The following is a 17,311-nucleotide window of genomic DNA, read 5'->3' as shown; positions in this document are numbered from 1 at the left end:
TGTACATAATTGAGAAAGTGTACTATATGATTATCTAGCAGAGAAAGTCAGAGAGAAAAAAAAATAAGATGTGAAGTACACATCACAATTAAGTTCAATTCAATTACCGGGTATTTACTGTCTCAATTTACCTAACATGTATTCCTGCTCTTTCTATTTCTTTCTCTCAATCTCTGTTTCTCACAATTTCAATACTAAACATGCACTCTTGGCCTCTCTCTCTCTCTCTCTATAGATCTTATTCCTCCTCTCTCTCTGATTTTTCTTCTAAACATGTATTTTTGCTCTCTCTTTCCATCTATTTCTCTCTTTCAGACAAACTCCATTAAACATGTACATGTACTAAATATATCTTACTCTCAAAGATGTAATCTCTCTCTCTCTCTTTCTCTCTCTCTCTCTCTCTGACCTATTCTTATATACATGTGCATCTTACTATTGTAATTTCTCTCTTTTTTTCTCTCTGAGTTACTCTCTGTTAAACATATGCATCTTTCTATTTCTCTTAGACATGTAATCTCTCTCTCTCTCTGTCTGACTCTCTCTCTCTATCTCTCTCTCTCTCACACATTATTACTCCTTCATTCACTATCTCTAATTTTACAGCTAAACAAGTACTTCTTATCTCTCATTCTTTCTCTAAGCCTATGTCCCTCATTATTTCATAAATAAACATGTAAACACTTTCTATCTTTTATGTACACATGTGCATCTTACTTATTCTCTCAGACATGTAGTCTTTCTCTCTCTCTCTCTCTCTCTCTCTCTCTGATACTTACTCTTTTACATGTAAACATGTGCATCTTACTTATCCTCTCAGACATGCAGTCTTTCTCTTTCTCTCTCTCTCTTTCTTGTGACTTACTCTTATACGTGTAAACCATGTGCATCTTATTCTCTCAGACATGTAGTCTCTCTCTCTCTCTCTCTCTCTCTCTCTCTCTCTCTCTCTCTCGTGACTTACTCTTATATACATGTAAACATGTGCATCTTATTCTCTCAGACATGTAGTCTCTGTTTCTTACTCACAGACTTAGTATGTAAACATGTGCATCTAACTATTTTTCTCAGACATGTATTCTCTCTCTCTCTCTCTCTCTCTCTCTCTCTTCTCTGACTTACTATGTTAAACATATGCATCATTCTATTTCTCTCAGACATGTAATCAATTTCATTCTTTTATTATTTCTTTCTCTCACTATCTCATTATTTTACAGCTAAACATGTACTTCTTATCTCTCATTAAATCTGTTCTCTTGCTTTCTATCTGTTCTCTCTATCCCTCACACTCTCACTACCAAACCTCTCTCTCTCTTCTAACATGTAATCTTGTTTTCTATCATCCCTCTCTTCTCTCTATCTATCTCTATCTCTCTTTCAGATGAACTCAACTAAACTTTGTCTCTTACTCCCTTACTCTTGTTGTTCCATATCTATCATTTAATATTTATTGCTCTGTATAACATGTCTGTTTGCTCTCTCTTTCTCTCTCTCTCTCTCTCTCTCTCTCTCAGATACTTGCTCTTATACATGTAAACATGTACATCTTACTAATTCTCTCAGACATGTAATATCTCTCTCACTTTCTCTTTTCTATGACTTACTTACTCTGTTAAACATATGTATATTTTCTTAGACATGTAATCTCTCTCTCTCTCTCTCTCTCATTATTACTTTCTTTAATTGCTATCAAAATACAATTCACACCTAATCCTCAAATTTGTGCAAAATGGGAACCCACCAGTGTATACATGTTAATTACCGGTTTATGTCCCATGCTTTGCTATTCCCTTAACCCTGGTTGATTTTTGACTGCCCCCTAGATAAATGAGCCCTGATATTACCACAAAGGTATGTTTCTCCTCGTCTAACACATTAATCATCAAATGGGAATGTGGGCAATAGTTATATTGTCAGTTCCTGGGTAAGAAGTTGATGTTGACCTCGGCCTATGCTCTCGAGAAACAGTTCTTATCCCAGTACTAACACAATGACCACTGCCCTCATACCCATTTAAAAGATGTAAACTATAATGTCTATGAATGACACACGACGACAAACGTGGGATAGCAATGGGTCTCCTGAAAGACTCAGGTGACCTAATAATACAGAGTATAGCTACATGAACATGGTGATATTACATGAATACTATACCACATATATTCTCTCTTTGATCTTTCAGTCAACAGCACAGTCAAACACAGCCTGGGAACCTGTAAAGAGACCATCGACTGTTACATTCTAGTACTTGTTGATAGCCCGCGCAATTGCGGGATTTAATATTACATACATTTATATGATACAATGCTTCACAAGATATCTGTGAGCCAATGCTCACTAGTGATACCCCCGCTCTGATGTAAATATGCAAAATAAGCAAAGTCGACATTTAAGAGAAAGCTGGCATCTGATTGGTACAGAAATATATCCCAAAATATGGCATGCCTAAACAAATAGTGTGTTAAAATTTCAAGCATCTGTGATTAATAGCTGCTGAGAAATCTTTGAGGAAAATTTGTTTGAAAATTTTGGCTAAAAATAAACAAAGTCGTCATTTAACAATAAGTTGACGTCTGATTGGTACAGAAATATATCCCCTAATATGGCATGCCTAAAAAAACATTGTGTAAAAATTTCAAGCATCTGCGTTAATAGTTGCTGAGAAATCTTTGACGAAAGTTTGTTTGAAAATTTTGTTTAAAAAATAAGCAAAGTCGTCATGTAACAGGAAGTTTACGTTCGATTGGTACAAAAATATATCCCGTGATATGGCATGCCTTAACAAACACTGTGTAAAAATTTCAAGCATCTGCGATAAATTGTTGCTGAAATAAATGTGACAGAAATTTTTGTTACGGACGAACAGACAGACGGATAGACAGACAGACGGACAGACACACAAGGGTAAAACAGTATACCCCCTCTCCTTTGGAGCGGGGGTATAATTATATGTTGATCCATATTTTTTGGTTTATTTATGTAAACATAGTGTCTGATTTTTTTCTTAGTTGCTTTATTAACCTTTTCTCAAACTCGTAAAAATCTACATTTACTATATTAATTACTGCTTACTCTCAAACATGTACCTTCAATCTATGTTTACTCTCTCTCTCTCTCTCTCTCTCTCTTTCTCTCTCTCTCTCTCTCTCTCTCTCTCTCTCTCTCTCTCTCTCTCTCTCTCTCTCCACACACACATCACCATAACTTAGTTATAGAAATGAGGGCCGACACAGGATTTGCCTTCTGTCTGATTGGATTGAAACACTGTTTTTCAAATGTGACACATATCTTCAGTATGTTCTTATTTACAATTCATCTATGAAATACAGAATGTAACTTTTTATAATAAGGTTATAAAACATGGATAAAATGCAGTTGTGTCTTTACCCCATGTAAAGAACAGACTTTAATTGCTATCAAAATACAATTCACACCTAAATCCTCAAATGTGTGCAAAATGGGAACCCACCAATGTATACATATTAATTACCGGCTTATGTCCCATGCTTTGCTATTCCCTTAACCCTGGTTGATTTTTGACTGTCCCACAGGCAGATAATTGGACTATACCCCAGCCCTGACATTACCACAAGGATATGTTTCTCCTCATCTAACACATCAATGATCTAATGGGATTGTGGGCAATAGTTATTTTGTCAGTTCCTGGGTAAGAAATTGATGTTGACCTCCGCCTATGGTTTCGGGCAACAGTTCTTACCCCAGGACTAACACAATGACTACTGCCCTCATACCCATTTAAAAGATGTATACTAAAATGTCTATGAATGACACACGACGACAAACGTGAGATAGCAATGGGTCTCCTGAGAGACTCAGGTGACCTAAAAATACATAGTATAGCTACATGAACATGGTGATATTACATGAATACTATACCACATATATTCTCTTTGACCTCTCAGTCAACAGCACAGTTAGACACAACCTGGGAACCTGTAAAGAGACCATCAACTGTTACATACTACAGACTGGTATAACCTATCAGTCAACAGTCAGACACAGGGAACCTGTAAAGAGACCATCAACTGTTACATTCTAGTACTTGATGATATCCCGCACAAGTGCGAGATTTAATTATATATACATTAATATGATACAATGCTTAATATTTCAAATTTTTTTTTTTGTTCATTTTTGTATATATTTTGTCTGATTCTTTTCTAAATTGTTTTCTTAACCTTTTCTTTAAAATTGAAATAAAAAACCAACTGCATGTCTGGATTATTACAGGAGTGGGGAAGAAAAATCCAAACTAAAATGGATGATATATACATATTACATACCTATATCTAAGTATTGAATCCTTATTTTTTGAAAGTCTCATAACTGCAACGGTGTGTGCATACAAATTGAATAACGCGCGTTAGAATAAGGATTTAATGCTTATATTTACATTTTTTTACCTTCATGCCTTATACCTCAAAATTACTGTATTATCCTATGGGTAAGTTCAAATTAATGGAAGAGCCACAGTAACAGCCACAAGCGTGATCTTTGATTTTCGTTTGTGACGTTGCACTTAACAGCGTTCAACGTTTGTGACGTCACAATTAAAACTCGTGATTTAACCTTTTAGTACCCTGTCTCTGTTATGGTGTTATATCTGCAGTAGCTTTACATGCAAAATATATGTGGAATGTAAATATACATATTATATACCCATCAGTTTTTCTTCCTTGATACTGTCAATTTCACAGTTTGATCTGAGTTTCCGGATCACTACACTGTGGTTTTCCGATTCCGTATCACTGCTCTCTGAAACTGATAACGTCTGTATTTTAGCCCGTTTTTAAAAAACTTCGTTTAAAATACAGTCAAACTTCATTATCTCGAACTAGATGGGACTGTTTAAAACTTTGAGATATCCGAGTATTTGAAATATCAAGGTACAATACTTAAAGCGGAAGGAAAGTCAAAAATACATTTTATTTATATTATTTATTTAATAAAGTGTTTTAAATTATCACAATTGGTCATGCTGTTTTGAAAATAAACTACATAGTTAAGCTATAATGCACGTTTGAAGTGAGAAATTGCATTTACGGGAGGCTGACATGATGTAGAACTCTTTTGTATTGAAAACCAAGAAAATTAATTATTTTGACGTCCCACAATCTATTCTGGTTTGGTTTACATACATGCATACAACGTATACAATGCTCTGAATAAAACACTGGTTTAGGCCTAACAAAAAAAAATAGTTTGTTTCCGCTTTCACTCTTTCATGATGAAAAAAAGTAGGGTCAGTTGGTCGGAAATTTTGTATTTTTTCAAATATTTTTTTTCCCTTTAATATTGCAGTATCCATACATGCCGGTTAGATACTGGTATGGTATCAATGGTATAAAATGAGAAATACTTTTAATATCATTCCTGACTATTAAGCTGGTCTTAAGAAAACACAAAAATGATATCATATAGCAGATACTTCCTCTGCCAATGATGAGAGCATTAATAAAATCTACAACACATGGAAACATACAGCCATTTTGAAACAAAACGTTTAAGTTACACTGACTTGAGAAGAGTAACTGCTTCAAGCATTTTTATGACCAAAATTTTGATTATTTTGTTTTTCCAAATTGGATAAAAACGAAAATAAACCATTTTCCATCAAAAATCCTTAAAAAAAAAGTTTTGAGTCGGGGGGTAAAAGCTTGGGTCGGTCGGGAGAGCGGAAACAAACAATTTGTTTTCTTAGGCCTTATGCCTTTCTGTTACTCAAGTAATCGACTGAACAAAAATAATATGATTTTTTATTAAAGCACATAGTAGGCCAATTCATTTAATTTTGTATTCCTACAAATTTTCTCTATAAAATTAGAATGATGTCGATTATTTGTTTCGATGTTCAATTGTTCCGCCCCCTCCTTCTCAGTATTATATATTCAAATACATTAATGTATTAAATTAATTAAATTAGTTTATTAAAACATCCTACCATATTCATGATATTCACCATTCTTTTAATGATCACTATTGATGTGTATCATTTTTAGTATAGGAAAACGGTTTAGGAAAAACAAAACAATTTTTATGACCATTCATCGCCCAGTCCCCTTTCAACCTCCCTATTTTATGTACACATGATTGCGTGGACCCTGAGGTCCACGCAGAAAATATATAAACGAGGTTAAACCGGATGCTATGGGGAAAATTTAGCCTGCGCATGAGCTAGCCTGGTTCCTGTGGGTAATGGGTAGCTCAGGGAACCAGGCTAGCACACGTTTATCTGGATCGGGATCGGGATTCCGTGCCATATGCACACATAAGTTCAAAGGCGCTGTAATTGTAAAGTTGTCGGTAAACAGTACAGAAACAAAGTATTCCTTTTAAAGAAATGATTGGCATGTGATATGAACTATCAGTATTATGAAATAAGTTAATGTTATGCCGAAACTACAATATGCATCAAATAGCATAATTTGCAATGTTTTGTTGTTTTCCGAATACACATATGTAACTTTACTTTTATAGTAGGCAAGGCTAGAGAACTTCCCGATTAAACTTTTTTAAGCATTTAAGTATGATTGAATAATTATGTCACTGTATAAAAGTTTAAATTTCAAGAAAAATGCATCCAAGTATGAAATTTTTAATTTACACAAAACTGTCACTGTATAACGTTAGTTAACAAAGTAGTGCAAATCGTAATGTGTTCTACAAATAGTAGAATTCACCGAATGCCTGATACTATACATGCAAACTTCATTCATAGATAGATCATAATTATTTTAGAAGTCAGGGCTATACATACATGTATACGTAATGCAACGTACAAATTTAGTGGTTTAAAGCAGAGGGCTAGAGTCGGTGGAATCTCTGATAATCTTATTAATAAGGCTTTCACGCTTTCGTTGGAAACACATGCAAATGGTCCACGTATTGTAGTCCTTTTTTAAAGGACAGCAACTTGTTTATTCATATAGACGTAGAACACAATCTGTTCATTGTTTACAAATTAATGCAAAAAGTTAACTTCTAATCTTTCCTGGTATAAAAATGTATGAAATTAAAAGACACTAGTGTATGCTAACGATGCAACTGTGAAACGATAAGCACGTGCCATTATCATTGTGATGTCATGAAAAAAGTTCACACATTATTGAAATGATTCGCTATTCTGCAGGTTCATATAAGGAAACATATTTGCAACTATAAATATCAAGTATCACCTTCTATGTATTCTCTAAGTAAATTCCCAGTAAATATATTCACTCTTTACATTTAATCATTCGATATCATTGCAAGTATATAATTTGATACAAACTCCCACTGACTTGGATCCCCCAAAACATGTCCACCACCATACTCTCATTTTTGCTATTTTAGGCTGGTTTTAAAATATTGAAAATGAAAGTAGGTTTTAATTAATTCAACAATAATAATTCAACAATAATTACTTATCAGGTAAAATTCAATTATAGTTTATGGACATCATATAACCAGATTACACTTGTTAAAATACCAAAAGTGTAAGCAGTTACTCTGGTGCAGGTGTAACGACGAAAAGTGACCCCCGTAGAATATTGACCCGGGGGTCAAATTTCTACGGAGAAAACTGACCCAGGGTCAATATTTTATGACAAGTAGGGTCCTTTTTCTACAGTAGAAAACCATTCCAGACCTGTAGATCTACGACCCCCCACACATTGAAAACTGACCCCCATAGAATTTTGATATCACTTATAAACTACATAGAAATACTAGTAATAGAAATTAAAGGCGATACATTTAGCATTCATGTTAAGTGTCCGGGGGGGGGGGGGTTGGAGGGCAGCGAAAGCATGTGAAAGATTAGACAGAACTACCGTTTTACCCTTTTACATAATATAACATCATTTTCAATGCGATGTCTGTGTTTATCTTGAAGTGCTTGTCAGCTTGCCTTGTGGCCTTGCCCCTTCACTAAGCCTTTTTAGGGTTGTATACCCCCTAGGTATATGCATTATGATGTGCTCGCACGCGCTCCATTTTTTGCATTATGCTCGTTTTGCTAAATAGGCCCCATTATTATAGTACATGATTTTATAGACAAACCTAAATTTTATGACTGCGTATTGCATATTTTTAGAAGAAAAAACCCTTAAGAGAGATGTGAAATTTCGACAAATAACGCCGATTTTTTTAGTATCTATTCTATTTGGTAACACTGAATGTCTGACAACCAAACACACCGTCACACCAACAGACTTATGTTACAGGTACACAGAAGACAGCACCTCGCGTGTAAATTCGGAAGTTTGGATTTATCACGATTGCGCTAACGTTACACAAAATGTTTGATAAGTTTAAGTTCAAACTCTGCATCGCTGCCATTATAAATGCTCAGTAAAGTTGTTAAGTACAGTACAGGCATAACGTTTTTTAAAAGAAATAGGACAGATTAATCCAAAATCAGGACAAGCTAAAAGAAGAAGAAAAAAGGAAATCATTAAGGAAAACTTCAAGATAAACACATTTTAGACATCCCCCGGGGGGGGGGATCCTTATAAATTTTTTTTTTTTCTATGTAAACTTAAAAATTTTACCATGAGAGGAGAGATTTGGAATTTGACTGCGTTTTTTTTAAACTATATACAAAGTGGTCAGCTCTTGTAATTAAAAGCTAGAAAACAAATAAACAAAAACAAACACTTTTTTGAATGAGTACTTTTGGTCTCAAATTTTGGCCTGGCTTCAAAATTAGCCTGTACAAAAATTGTTCGTGTCTATTTTATTTTCATATATTTTTTTCGTTTAATATTGATGATTTTATTGAATTTTACAGATTTAAGTGCAATACGCATGAATCATCACACTAGATGGCTTTTAGTGTCTTATAGTTTTAGTTGTATTGAAACATATTTATGACTATAGGTACATGTATGAGTGATTGATTCTAATAGATTTTGATCACTACATGTGTAATAATTCTTCCATTGTATTAGCATGGCATAGTTGTTTTTTTTTTCAATGTACATCAGGTACATTGTTATTTAACTCAGATTGCTCTCAGCATCGACCAATACCTACATCAAATACTTGTTTGAGAAAAAAATAATTGCAGAGACCAATTTTTGTTTATCCAACCTACAGCAAAGGTCACAAAACGTTTTGCGTTGTTCAATGTTCTGAAATTGAAGTTCCTAAATTGTTTCCTTAATATACCTATGCAGAAAACTCTACTTTAATCAAAAAGTAATGATTAATGGCTTAACTTATAAACAAATTATTGGAGGAAGCAATGTTGCAATCATTCACTTACGATATATGTTAGACTGAATGCTGTTTACCTGACAGATGCATTTTGCCTAAAATAAACTAATCAGATCTATACTGAACCGTCAAGTGCACTGCAATAATGTAAAGCCACCCCCTTTCCGACTTTCTGTATGCAATATGCAACACGTTGATGATGGCTTTGTTTTTTTTATCTTTCTTTAATTGAATTTTCCACATTCACAACATATACACACATGTACAAACGTGAAATATCTTGTTCATTAGTTGATACAATCATATTGGAAAACGTTTGACTATTTGAATATTTAATAATACTGTACAGTCCGTGTGTAGTAAAAGTAAATTTTTAGAGAGAGAGAGAGAGAGAGAGAGAGAGAGAGAGAGGGGAGAGAGAGAGAGATGAATAAGGGGTATTTTTTGCACTTGTATATAATATGTAAACCATATTCACGCGATAGGACCCTGTTCTACGTGGATACTTGAAAGCGGATACGGAAATTAAAAGAAAACCATTGCAGTTCTAAACAAAATAAAAATAAAAACACAATAAAGAAACAATTTATTCTTATATACTACAGCACTAAAGCTTAGTTTTGCTATCGATTTCATGTTCCTTATATCTCCAATTTTTCATTATCATATATTTTTCGGTCAAAAGCCTCTCTATTTATTTTTAATTCATGTACTGTGAAATCATTAAAATTCGTGGGGGCCAATTTTCGTGGATTAGTTAACTTTTACAGGTTCGTGGGGATGTAATTTCGTGTATTCTTTTATACCAACGTAGGGACATATGATTTTATAACACTAATTATTAATTCGTGGAGGATGTAAATTCGTGGATGAGAGGTACCCACGAATTCCACAAAAATTGAGCCACCGCGAAATTTAATGATTCCACAGTATATTTATTTACAAGAAAAAATATATTGCTTTACAATAAGAATTACCAAGTTAAAAAAAATAAAAAAATTCTCTATTTTCATATTTTCTAAAAAGAACTAATTGTTTATCAAATGTTATAAATAAATCAAACTGTCTCAAAATCAATTTTTCAACATTAGTCCATAATTCTGTTACTACAGTACATTCATAATTAAGATAAATGTTAAATACTCTCTTCATCTCTTTTACAGAAAGTGCACACAGGAGACTCTGTTTTTTTGTTTTCAAAAGATATGTCTTTGTTTAAAATATACTATGAAGGATTTGGATTAATAGATGTTATTCGTTATTGACACTCAGTAAAGAGATCACTTTTTCGAGATAAGTTACAACAAGAGAAAAGATGTCAATGTGACAGCAAACCGGGTTTTCTTTTATGTGAACTGTATCCATAATCCTATCAACACGTATCCAGTGAAATGGAGTACCCTATATGCAACATTTTGCCAAAAAATGACTAAGTTCAAAAGCTAGTATTTTTTTCATAAATTATCAGAAATCAAAATCCTAGCGATATGCACACCTCTGATATATGTACAATTGATCTGCAAAAGAACACCTTCCTATCTTGAGAACTGTAGGAGGAGTTATCCGTACAATGAGGGTACCCTATATGCAATATTTTGCCAAAAAATGACTAAGTTCAAAATCTGGTATTTTTTTCATAAATTATCAGAAATCAAAATCCTAGCAATATGCACACCTCTGATATATGTACAATTGATCTGCAAAAGAACAACTTCCTATCTTAAAAACTGTAGGAGGAGTTATCCGTACAATGAGGGTACCCTATATGCAAAATTTTGCCAAAAAATGACTAAGTTCAAAACCTGGTATTTTTTCGATAAATTATCGGAAATTAAAATCCTTGCAATATGCACACCTCTGATATATGTACAATTGATCTGCAAAAGAACAACTTCCTATCTTGAAAACTGTAGGAGGAGTTATCCGTACAATGAGGGTACCCTTTTGGCAGCCGCCCGCCCGTCCGCCCGCCCGCCCGCCATTTTCACCATTTTAATAACCGGATTTTTCCGTTGGAAAACCCGGTTAAAAAGCAGCTGTAGTATCTACTTTTAAAAAATGTTAACAAGTGAAAAGCTGTCAATGTGACAGCAAACCGGGTTTTTTCTTTTATGTAAACTGTATCCATAATCCATGTCAACCCTTATCCAGTGAAATGGAGTACCCTACATGTATATGCAACATTTTGCCAAAAAATGACTAAGTTCAAAAGCTAGTATTTTTTTCATAAATTATCGGAAATCAAAATCCTAGCAATATGCACACCTCTGATATATGTACAATTGATCTGCAAAAGAACAACTTCCTATCTTGAGAACTGTAGGAGGAGTTATCCGTACAATGAGGGTATCCTATATGCAATATTTTGCCAAAAAATGACTAAGTTCAAAAGCTGGTATTTTTTTCATATATTATCAGAAATCAAAATCCTAGCAATATGCACACCTCTGATATATGTACAATTGATCTGCAAAAGAACAACTTCCTATCTTGAGAACTGTAGGAGGAGTTATCCGTACAATGAGGGTACCCTATATGCAATATTTTGCCAAAAAATGACTAAGTTCAAAAGCTAGTATTTTTTTCATAAATTATCAGAAATCAAAATCCTAGCAATATGCACACCTCTGATATATGTACAATTGATCTGCAAAAGAACAACTTCCTATCTTGAGAACTGTAGGAGGAGTTATCCGTACAATGAGGGTACCCTATATGCAATATTTTGCCAAAAAATGACTAAGTTCAAAATCTGGTATTTTTTTCATAAATTATCAGAAATCAAAATCCTAGCATTATGCACACCTCTGATATATGTACAATTGATCTGCAAAAGAACAACTTCCTATCTTAAAAACTGTAGGAGGAGTTATCCGTACAATGAGGGTACCCTATATGCAATATTTTGCCAAAAAATGACTAAGTTCAAAATCTGGTATTTTTTTCATAAATTATCGGAAATCAAAATCCTAGCAATATGCACACCTCTGATATATGTACAATTGATCTGCAAAAGAACAACTTCCTATCTTAAAAACTGTAGGAGGAGTTATCCGTACAATGAGGGTACCCTATATGCAATATTTTGCCAAAAAATGACTAAGTTCAAAAGCTGGTATTTTTTCGATAAATTATCGGAAATCAAAATCCTAGCAATATGCACACCTCTGATATATGTACAATTGATCTGCAAAAGAATAACTTCCTATCTTGAGAACTGTAGGAGGAGTTATCCGTACAATGAGGGTACCCTATATGCAATATTTTGCCAAAAATTGACTAAGTTCAAAAGCTGGTATTTTTTCGATAAATTATCAGAAATCAAAATCCTTGCAATATGCACACCTCTGATATATGTACAATTGATCTGCAAAAGAACAACTTCCTATCTTGAGAACTGTAGGAGGAGTTATCCGTACAATGAGGGTACCCTATATGCAATATTTTGCCAAAAAATGACTAAGTTCAAAATCTGGTATTTTTTTCATAAATTATCGGAAATCAAAATCCTAGCAATATGCACACCTCTGATATATGTACAATTGATCTGCAAAAGAACAACTTCCTATCTTGAAAACTGTATGAGGAGTTATCCGTACAATGAGGGTACCCTTTTGGCAGCCGCCCACCCGCCCACCCACCCGCCATTTTCACCATTTTAATAACCGGATTTTTCCGTTGGAAAACCCGGTAAAAAATGAGTATGATTTCCTGGGAAACTTATATGGTAAATCCAAATAAAGTTTAAAGTTATGTAAGAATATGCCCGTATTATTTACCAGATTCAAATGTCGTTTTTACATACCAGAGTTATACTCAAAGGGTGTCAAGTCAATGCCAAAGCCATTTTTTGTGTTATTGTTTCTTTGCCATTTGTACTAGCTGTTAAATACCGAAGTTTGCAAGTACATTCTTAATGTCAATTTGATTACAACAGATATCGATTTCAAATTCATGCAAAATCATTTGTAAAGTATTCTGTTTCTTGTGTTCAATTCTAAAGGATTGTTAATGTTTATATAGTTTTCAGTTCCTGTTTACAATTTGTACGATTTTATTTAAAATTTAGATTAAGGTTGTATGGGACATCTGTCGATATTAAATAAGGAATAAGGAATCATTCTTTGAGTATTATGAGGTGATAATTTTGGTTGGGGCGTGATCAAATCCAATAAAGCCCGAAGGGCTTTATGATAGATTTGATCACGCCCCGACCGAAATTATCACCTCATAATATTCAAAGAATGATTCCTTATTATTTATATTTATATAATTTTTTGCCATCGTACGATTAAACATTTAGATATAAATAAGCAAACCCCGTTGGCGCCTCAATTTGGCATCATTTGTATTATGGGTTATATAGTTCAAAATCGATACATAGTGTTATCACAGGCAAAGACACTGGAAAATGTAAATATTGTGGATTAAAGTACTATATAATTGAAAAACTTTCACCGGTTTAGAATTTTCCAATTTTACAATATTTAACCAAAAAAAATAGTTTGTAAAAATATTTGAAGAGGTAAAAATTGTAAAAAAAAAAAAAAAAACCAGTGGGATTCGAACTCATGACTTACAGGTTCGTAGTAAACCCCCTAACCCACTGCGCTACGAAGTTAGGTGACCATTTTTGGAAAGAAATTACTTATATAATTACACTTCATTTTATTGTTTATTTCGATAAACAATACGTCACAACATGGAAGTGTCCCACACCACCTTAATATCGTTCCTATCCAGTCATGGTTGAACAATGTACTTTAGTAAAAAAAAAACTTATCTTTTCTTTTTTTATTTGAAAAATCAAAAAAGACTGAAACAATGATGATAAGAAATGACAAGTGATCAGAAAAGCGAACTCAAGCTGGTTATTTGTACAAAGCTACACGATAAAAAAAATCCAAGTACCAAGCAGACAATGTACCCCCCCCCCCCCACCATCCCTGTATCCACCATAAGGAAAAGGAATGGACCCAAAACTAGTAAACATAGAATATGTAATAAAATTTAGTCAATATTCTACAGGGTCATTTTTCTACAACCCACACGGAGAAATATGACCCTAAGACCATAATGTCTACGATGTAATCCAAGTATTCTACAACTGAGTGGGTCATTTTTCTACGTAGAAAAATGACCCTCGGTCAATATTCTACGGGGGTCACTTTTCGTCGTTACACAGGCATTTTTTAGTTAATTGACAAAATGTAGTATAGATATTCTTACATGTAACAAATGTTAAAGTGGCAATAACTATATATTTTTTTTTCAAATTCTGGTAAGCGATTAAGACATTGATAAATGTTTTCTCATAAAATGTTGGTCTTTCAACAGGAAAACAAAATGTTACTTACTTTTTTAAACAAATGCCACCCCCCCCCAAAAAAAAAAAGCTATTCATATATTTAGTTTTTAATGTTTTAATCGGTCAACTTAGTTTTCATTATTAATTTCATCTTTATACCGAGCGCAGCGAGAGGCGGGCGAAGCGAGGATTAATGGTAACACGTATATATATGAAAATCAGTGAAAAATGAAAGTTGAATCAGGGGTACTAAGGCCAAAAAAAATTTCTTCCAGCCCTGGGCGCCGCCATATTGGCAGCCATTTTGTTTTTAAAAAGTTAGTTCGGTCATTGATTGACTGGTACTTATCGATCTTTATTGCCCCTTAACTTGATTAAATAAGTTCCAATGTTACATTTGAAGGTAATTTGAATTAAAAGAAATTAAAAAGGAAAAAAGATAAGTTTCAGTAGTGCTTCAAGATAGAAACACGACTTGTTCTATGTATGTCTTATCAAATTATCAGATGGAAAATAAAAACATAAACGTCAAGGAACTGATCTTTTAGATACTTAATAAAATATTTAATGTCATTACAGCGGCATTCATATGAATTTAATTGATGAACAATGAAAGAAGAAATAAAAAAAAGTTCGGAATCACGTAACTCTCTTCGGCTATTTCCGAAGACAAAACTTGAACGTTTTACGTCTGAAATATGACGTCATAATGTAGACTGAGCACGCGACGTTTAGTTTAACTTTGACGAATGGTATGAGTAGGCTGGCGGATCCTACTGTATGCGTTTTTTAAAATAGATTTTATCATACAAAAATCGAACTGCACTGTGTTAAATCTGCGCTCGGTCCAACGGTCACACCGTTTACATATTACCGAGCGCAGCGAGAGGCGGGCGAAGCCCGCCTCGCGAAGCGAGGATTAATGGTAACACGTATATATAAGAAAATCAGTGAAAAATGAAAGTTGAATCAGGGGTACTAAGGCTTAAAAAATTTTCTTCCAGCCCTGGGCGCCGCCATATTGGCAGCCATTTTGTTTTTAAAAAGTTAGTTCGATCATTGATTGACTGGTACTTATCGATGTTTATTGCCCCTAAACTCGATTAATTAAGTTCCAGTGTTTCAATAGAAGGTAAATTGAATTAAAATAAATTAAAAAGAAAACCAGATAAGTTTCAATAGTGCTTCAATCAAGAAACACGACTTGTTCTATGTATGTCTTATCAATTATCAGATGGAAAATAAAAACATTAACGTCAAGGAACTGATCTTTTAGATTCTGAATAAAGTATTCAATTTTATTACATTGACATTCATATGAAATAAATTGATGAACAATGAAAGAAGAAATAAAAAAAAAATCGGAATCACGTAACTCTCTTCGGCTATTTCCGAAGACAAAACTTGAACGTCTGAAATATGACGTCATAATGTAGACTGAGCACGCGACGTTTAGTTTAACTTTGACGAATGATTTGAGTAGGCAACCATACTGGCGGATCCTACTTTGTGCGTTTTAAATAGATTTTATTATACAAAAATCAAACTGCACTGTGTTAAATCTGCGCTCGGTCCAACGGTCACACCGTTTACATATTATTACTTAACGTATATACTCCCAGTAAACATTTTAAAAAAAAGGGGGGGGGGGGTTCTGTGTCTGAACAAACGACTTGTCACCGGTCACTGGTACATACAGCTGTTGGATTGAAACAACTTACCCCCTCCTCCCCTACCTGAACTAAGTTACAACAGTTTTTTCTTCAACACTTTACATATACACGAATGACATGATTTTGAAGGTTTGTTTTCGGGTCAGCCATTTTACATAGTTGACTTTTAAAACTATCGCGTTTTATCTCACCTAAATTGTCACGGGCATGATATATGGAAGAAGTAGACTATATTGTAGAATATATGATATGACAAACCTTTTTTTCACGGGGAACAATTATCTAAACGGATAGAAATAAACTTTCCTTTCCTCTTCCCAAATCGGTCTATCGTCTGGTCGACATACGTCACAGCGATGCTTAGACGTTTCGCCACCTAGCAATTTCGACCCCAAATGGTTTCGGTCCCAGATAATGAATTTACCGGTTTTCAAAAATAGAAAAAAGCTGTATGAATATTTAGTTTTAAATGTATTAATCGGTCAACTTAGTTTTCATTATTACTTTATTTCATCTTTATATTACTTAATGTATATGTACTCGAAGTAAACATTTTTTAAAGTAAGGGGGTGGGTGGAGGGATCTGGGAGGGGGGGGGGGGTAAAAATTGATTTGAGACCACGGATGTCTTCTAAAGCAATCCTGTATTTCTACATATTTTGCAGAAATGTTTGCCAGAACAATTCAAGTGAATTTACTGGTCAGTTTCACTGTATGTGCTTTGTTTTATTAATTCATGTTAAATTTCATTATGCATTTGTGAAATAAAATTTTAGAATTATCTTTTGGACGACAATCCTGCTATCTGTAGCATTCCTGTCCGTCACGATGAACTGTGTTTGTTTTATAACAGAATGTCTGATTCTGACTGACACCGGAAATCGTGTTTATTTCAGCAGCCAAAACATCGCACTTGTTGAACTGAACACAAGCACATAACAACATGTCAAGGACATTCGGTACACGCACTTTTGCACAAAATAAAATAATGAATGAAAACAAAATATATACGGTATGAATCGAATGACATAATGGATTTTTATGAATTACAGCTAGAAATGTTATTCGCATTATAGACACAATCTATTTAAGAAACAGCATACATTAAACA

The 17,311-nt window shown here is 33.9% G+C and overlaps 1 protein-coding gene across 7 annotated transcripts in view; it reads right to left on the bottom strand.

The window, feature by feature from the left end:
* LOC136272921 (tripartite motif-containing protein 2-like) overlaps positions 1–16,653 on the bottom strand; it is a 29,916-nt gene extending 13,263 nt beyond the window's left edge. For 3 of the 7 annotated variants that reach the window (XR_010710984.1, XM_066076081.1, XM_066076059.1), the window contains exons 1-3: positions 16,459–16,652; positions 3,898–3,954; positions 2,155–2,213 (exon numbers count right to left, since the gene is read on the bottom strand). The gene's annotated coding sequence lies outside the window, so the exon portion shown is untranslated. Of the gene's footprint in view, positions 1–2,154; positions 2,214–3,897; positions 4,102–4,680; positions 4,783–16,458 lie in introns of those variants that run through there. The other 4 variants (XM_066076065.1, XM_066076075.1, XM_066076066.1 and 1 more) reach the window with 4 other exon arrangements.
* Between the last annotated feature and the right edge of the window lie 658 nt (positions 16,654–17,311).

The sequence above is a fragment of the Magallana gigas genome, chromosome 1, assembly GCF_963853765.1.
Source record: "Magallana gigas chromosome 1, xbMagGiga1.1, whole genome shotgun sequence".
NCBI classification, from domain to species: Eukaryota; Metazoa; Mollusca; class Bivalvia; order Ostreida; family Ostreidae; genus Magallana; species Magallana gigas.
Note: the sequence above shows the minus strand (reverse complement) of the source record. Positions and strands in the feature narration are given on the sequence as shown.